This window comes from Cherax quadricarinatus, chromosome 40, assembly GCF_038502225.1.
Source record: "Cherax quadricarinatus isolate ZL_2023a chromosome 40, ASM3850222v1, whole genome shotgun sequence".
Taxonomy (NCBI): Eukaryota; Metazoa; Arthropoda; class Malacostraca; order Decapoda; family Parastacidae; genus Cherax; species Cherax quadricarinatus.
This window is the reverse complement of record NC_091331.1, coordinates 3,276,067-3,283,566: the sequence shown is the minus strand read 5'-3', so window position 1 is coordinate 3,283,566 and position 7,500 is coordinate 3,276,067.

Genomic DNA, 7,500 nt, shown 5'->3' with positions numbered 1-7,500 from the left:
TGAACACGGGAGTGCCTGGAGAACAGTGAACACGGGAGTGCCTGGAGAACAGTGAACACGGGAGTGCCTGGAGAACAGTGAACACAGGAGTGCCTGGAGAACAGTAAACACGGGAGTACGTGGAGAACAGTGAACACAGGGGTACCTGGAGAACAGTGAACACGGTAGTACCTGGAGAACAGTGAACACGGGAGTGCCTGGAGAACAGTGAACACGGGAGTGCCTGGAGAACTGTGAACACGGGAGTACCTGGAGAACAGTGAACACGGGAGTGCCTGGAGAACAGTGAACACAGTTGTGCCTGGAGAACAGTAAACACGGGAGTACCTGGAGAACAGTGAACACATGGGTACCTGGAGAACAGTGAACACGGGAGTACCTGGAGAACAGTGAATACGGGAGTGCCTGGAGAACAGTGAACACGGGAGTGCCTGGAGAACTGTGAACACGGGAGTACCTGGAGAACAGTGAACACGGGAGTACCTGGAGAACAGTGAGCACGGGAGTACCTGGAGAACAGTGAACACAGAGGTACCTGGAGAACAGTGAACACGGGAGTACCTGGAGAACAGTGAATACGGGAGTGCCTGGAGAACAGTGAACACGGGAGTACCTGGAGAACAGTGAACACGGGAGTACCTGGAGAACAGTGAACACGGGAGTACCTGGAGAACAGTGAACACAGGGGTACCTGGAGAAGAGTGAACACAGGGGTACCTGGAGAAGAGTGAACACGGGAGTACCTGGAGAACAGTGAACACAGGGGTACCTGGAGAACAGTGAACACAGGGGTACCTGGAGAACAGTGAACACGGGAGTACCTGGAGAACAGTGAATACGGGAGTGCCTGGAGAACAGTGAACACGGGAGTGCCTGGAGAACTGTGAACACGGGAGTACCTGGAGAACAGTGAACACGGGAGAACCTGGAGAACAGTGAGCACGGGAGTACCTGGAGAACAGTGAACACAGGGGTACCTGGAGAACAGTGAACACGGGCGTACCTGGAGAACAGTGAATACGGGAGTGCCTGGAGAACAGTGAACACGGGAGTACCTGGAGAACAGTGAACACGGGAGTACCTGGAGAACAGTGAACACGGGAGTACCTGGAGAACAGTGAACACAGGGGTACCTGGAGAACAGTGAACACAGGAGTACCTGGAGAACAGTGAACACAGGGGTACCTGGAGAACAGTGAACACAGGGGTACCTGGAGAACAGTGAACACGGGAGTACCTGGAGAACAGTGAACACGGGAGTGTCTGGAGAACAGTGAACAAGGGAGTACCTGGAGAACAGTGAACAAGGGAGTACCTGGAGAACAGTGAACAAGGGAGTACCTGGAGAACAGTGAACAAGGGAGAACCTGGAGAACAGTGAACAAGGGAGTACCTGGAGAACAGTGAACAAGGGAGTACCTGGAGAACAGTGAACAAGGGGGTGCCTGGAGAACAGCTCAAGGTTATAGAAGAACAAAAAAGGCTGGGATCGAGTTATCTCGTGAACAGAGAACACAAGGTTACTGGTGTTATCAGAAACAAACAAACCAGAAGTTTAAGAGATGAACAAATAACAGGAGACAAATAACTTTGAGTGAACATTTAGCTGAACACATTTTGAACAAAACTTAACTTTTTAAGAACATTTTATACACCCAGGAGCTTTAGACGCTGATGAAAAGAGATCTTAATCCGAGGAGTTGGAGCTGCCCTTCAAGCGGATCAAGTCTAAACTATCTCCGGCAAGCAGTGCCGGGGCCAGGAGCTGAGACTCAACCCCTCCAACCATGTGTACGTTGTCACACTGCTGGCTGCCTTCACCACTGACCCACCACACTGTTGGCTGCCTTCACCACTGATCCACCACACTGTTGGCTGCCTTCACCACTGACCCACCACACTGCTGGCTGCCTTCACCACTGACGCACCACACTGCTGCCTGCCTTCACCACTGACCCACCACACTGCTGGCTGCCTTCACCACTGACCCACCACACTGCTGGCTGCCTTCACCACTGACCCACCACACTGCTGGCTGCCTTCACCACTGACCCACCACACTGCTGGCTGCCTTCACCACTGACCCACCACACTGTTGGCTGCCTTCACCACTGACCCACCACACTGTTTGCTGCCTTCACTACTAACCCACAACACTGCTGGCTGCCTTCACTACTAACCCACCACAATGCTGGTAGCCTTCACTACTAACCCACCACACTGCTGGCTTCCTTCACTACTAACCCACCACACTGCTGGCTGCCTTCACCACTGACCCACCACACTGCTGGCTGTTTTCACTACTAACCCACCACACTGCTGGCTGCCTTCACTACTAACCCACCACACTGCTGGCTGCCTTCACCACTGACCCACCAAACTTCTGGCTGCCTTCACTACTAACCCACCACACTGCTGGCTTCCTTCACTACTAAACCACCACACTGCTGGCTTCCTTCACCACTGGCCCACCCCACTTCTGGCTGCCTTCACTACTAACACACCACACTGCTGCCTTCCTTCACTACTAACCCACCACACTGCTGGCTGCCTTCACTATTAACCCACCACACTGCTGACTGCCTTCACTACTAACCCACCACACTGCTGGCTTCCTTCACCACTGGCCCACCCCACTTCTGGCTGCCTTCACTACTAACACACCACACTGCTGGCTGCCTTCACTACTAACCCACCACACTGCTGGTTGCCTTCACTACTAACCCACCACACTGCTGGCTGCCTTCACTACTAACCCATCACACTGCTGGCTGCCTTCACCACTGACCCACCACACTGTTGGCTGTTTTCACTACTAACCCACCTCACTGCTGGCTTCCTTCACCACTGACCCACCACACTACTGGCTGCCTTCACTACTAACCCACCACACTGCTGACTGCCTTCACTACTAACCCACCACACTGCTGGCTGCCTTCACTACTAACCCATCACACTGCTGGCTGCCTTCACCACTGACCCACCACACTGCTGGCTGTTTTCACTACTAACCCACCACACTGCTGGCTGCCTTTACTACTAACCCACCACACTGCTGGCTGCCTTCACCACTGACCCACCACACTGCGGGCTGCCTTCACTACTAACCCAATACACTGCTGGCTGCCTTCACTACTAACCCACCACACTGCTGGCTGCCTTCACTACTAACCCACCACACTGCTGGCTTCCTTCACCACTGACCCACCACACTGCTGGCTGCCTTCAATATTAACTCACCACACTGCTGACTGCCTTCACTACTAACCCACCACACTGCTGGCTGCCTTCACTACTAACCCACCACACTGCTGGCTGCCTTCACTACTAACACACCACACTGCTGGCTTTCTTCACTACTAACCCACCACACTGCTGGCTGCGTTCACTGCTAACCCACCACACTGTTGGTTGCCTTCACTACTAACCCACCACACTTCTGGCTTCCTTCACCACTGACCCACCACACTGATGGCTGCCTTCCCTACTAACCAACCACACTGCTGGCTGCCTTCACTACTAACCCACGACACTGCTGGCTTCCTTCACCACTGACCCACCACACTGCTGGCTGCCTTCACTACTAACCCATCTCACTGCTGGCTTCCTTCACCACTGACCCACCACACTGCTGGCTGCCTTCACTACTAACTCACCACACTACTGGCTTCCTTCACTACTAACCCACCACACTGCTGGCTGCCTTCACTACTAACCCACCACACTACTGGCTGCCTTCACTACTAACCCACCACACTGCTGGCTGCCTTCACTACTAACCCACCACACTACTGGCTGCCTTCACTACTAACCCACCTTACTGCTGGCTGCCTTCACCACTAACCCACCACACTACTGGCTGCCTTCACTACTAACCCACCACACTGCTGGCTGCCTTCACCACTGACCCACCGCACTACTGGCTGCCTTCACCACTGACCCACCTCACTGCTGGCTTCCTTCAACACCAACTAATCACACTGCTGGCTGCCTTCACTACTAACCCACCACACTACTGGCTGCCTTCACTACTAACCCACCTCACTGCTGGCTTCCTTCACTACTAACCCACCACACTGCTGGCTGCCTTCACTACTAACCCACCACACTACTGGCTGCCTTCACTACTAACCCACCACACTGCTGGCTGCCTTCACTACTAACCCACCACACTACTGGCTGCCTTCACTACTAACCCACCTTACTGCTGGCTGCCTTCACCACTAACCCACCACACTACTGGCTGCCTTCACTACTAACCCACCACACTGCTGGCTACCTTCACCACTGACCCACCGCACTACTGGCTGCCTTCACCACTGACCCACCTCACTGCTGGCTTCCTTCAACACCAACTAATCACACTGCTGGCTGCCTTCACTACTAACCCACCACACTACTGGCTGCCTTCACTACTAACCCACCTCACTGCTGGCTGCCTTCTCTACTAACCCACCACACTACTGGCTGCCTTCACTACTAACCCACCACACTGCTGGCTGCCTTCACTACTAACCCACCTCACTACTGGCTGCCTTCACTACTAACCCACCTCACTGCTGGCTGCCTTCACTACTAACCCACCTCACTGCTGGCTGCCTTCACTACTAACCCACCTCACTGCTGGCTGCCTTCACTACTAACCCACCACACTGCTGGCTGCCTTCACTACTAACCCACCTCACTACTGGCTGCCTTCACTACTAACCCACCTCACTGCTGGCTGCCTTCACTACTAACGCACCACACTACTGGCTGCCTTCACTACTAACCCACCAAACTACTGGCTGCCTTCACTACTAACCCACCACATTACTGGCTGCCTTCACTACTAACCCACCACACTACTGGCTGCCTTCACTACTAACCCACCTCACTGCTGGCTGCCTTCACTACTAACCCACCTCACTGCTGGCTGCCTTCACTACTAACCCACCACACTACTGGCTGCCTTCACTACTAACCCACCACACTGCTGGCTGCCTTCACTACTAACCCACCACACTACTGGCTGCCTTCACTACTAACCCACCTTACTGCTGGCTGCCTTCACCACTAACCCACCACACTACTGGCTGCCTTCACTACTAACCCACCACACTGCTGGCTGCCTTCACCACTGACCCACCGCACTACTGGCTGCCTTCACCACTGACCCACCTCACTGCTGGCTTCCTTCAACACCAACTAATCACACTGCTGGCTGCCTTCACTACTAACCCACCACACTACTGGCTGCCTTCACTACTAACCCACCTCACTGCTGGCTTCCTTCACTACTAACCCACCACACTGCTGGCTGCCTTCACTACTAACCCACCACACTACTGGCTGCCTTCACTACTAACCCACCACACTGCTGGCTGCCTTCACTACTAACCCACCACACTACTGGCTGCCTTCACTACTAACCCACCTTACTGCTGGCTGCCTTCACCACTAACCCACCACACTACTGGCTGCCTTCACTACTAACCCACCACACTGCTGGCTACCTTCACCACTGACCCACCGCACTACTGGCTGCCTTCACCACTGACCCACCTCACTGCTGGCTTCCTTCAACACCAACTAATCACACTGCTGGCTGCCTTCACTACTAACCCACCACACTACTGGCTGCCTTCACTACTAACCCACCTCACTGCTGGCTGCCTTCTCTACTAACCCACCACACTACTGGCTGCCTTCACTACTAACCCACCACACTGCTGGCTGCCTTCACTACTAACCCACCTCACTACTGGCTGCCTTCACTACTAACCCACCTCACTGCTGGCTGCCTTCACTACTAACCCACCTCACTGCTGGCTGCCTTCACTACTAACCCACCTCACTGCTGGCTGCCTTCACTACTAACCCACCACACTGCTGGCTGCCTTCACTACTAACCCACCTCACTACTGGCTGCCTTCACTACTAACCCACCTCACTGCTGGCTGCCTTCACTACTAACGCACCACACTACTGGCTGCCTTCACTACTAACCCACCACACTACTGGCTGCCTTCACTACTAACCCACCACATTACTGGCTGCCTTCACTACTAACCCACCACACTACTGGCTGCCTTCACTACTAACCCACCTCACTGCTGGCTGCCTTCACTACTAACCCACCTCACTGCTGGCTGCCTTCACTACTAACCCACCACACTACTGGCTGCCTTCACTACTAACCCACCACACTGCTGGCTGCCTTCACTACTAACCCACCTCACTACTGGCTGCCTTCACTACTAACCCACCACACTACTGGCTGCCTTCACTACTAACCCACCACACTACTGGCTGCCTTCACTACTAACCCACCTCACTACTGGCTGCCTTCACTACTAACCCACCACACTACTGACTGCCTTCACTACTAACCCACCTCACTGCTGGCTGCCTTCACTACTAACCCACCTCACTGCTGGCTGCCTTCACTACTAACCCACCTCACTGCTGGCTGCCTTCACTACTAACCCACCTCACTGCTGGCTGCCTTCACTACTAACCCACCTCACTGCTGGCTGCCTTCACTACTAACCCACCTCACTGCTGGCTGCCTTCACTACTAACCCACCACACTGCTGGCTGCCTTCACTACTAACCCACCTCACTACTGGCTGCCGTCACTACTAACCCACCTCACTGCTGGCTGCCTTCACTACTAACCCACCACATTACTGGCTGCCTTCACTACTAACCCACCACACTACTGGCTGCCTTCACTACTAACCCACCTCACTGCTGGCTGCCTTCACTACTAACCCACCTCACTGCTGGCTGCCTTCACTACTAACCCACCACACTACTGGCTGCCTTCACTACTAACCCACCACACTGCTGGCTGCCTTCACTACTAACCCACCTCACTACTGGCTGCCTTCACTACTAACCCACCACACTACTGGCTGCCTTCACTACTAACCCACCACACTACTGGCTGCCTTCACTACTAACCCACCTCACTACTGGCTGCCTTCACTACTAACCCACCACACTACTGACTGCCTTCACTACTAACCCACCTCACTGCTGGCTGCCTTCACTTCTAACCCACCTCACTGCTGGCTGCCTTCACTACTAACCCACCTCACTGCTGGCTGCCTTCACTACTAACCCACCTCACTGCTGGCTGCCTTCACTACTAACCCACCTCACTGCTGGCTGCCTTCACTACTAACCCACCTCACTGCTGGCTGCCTTCACTACTAACCCACCTCACTGCTGGCTGCCTTCACTACTAACCCACCTCACTGCTGGCTGCCTTCACTACTAACCCACCTCACTGCTGGCTGCCTTCACTACTAACCCACCTCACTGCTGGCTGCCTTCACTACTAACCCACCTCACTGCTGGCTGCCTTCACTACTAACCCACCTCACTGCTGGCTGCCTTCACTACTAACCCACCTCACTGCTGGCTGCCTTCACTACTAACCCACCTCACTGCTGGCTGCCTTCACTACTAACCCACCTCACTGCTGGCTGCCTTCACTACTAACCCACCTCA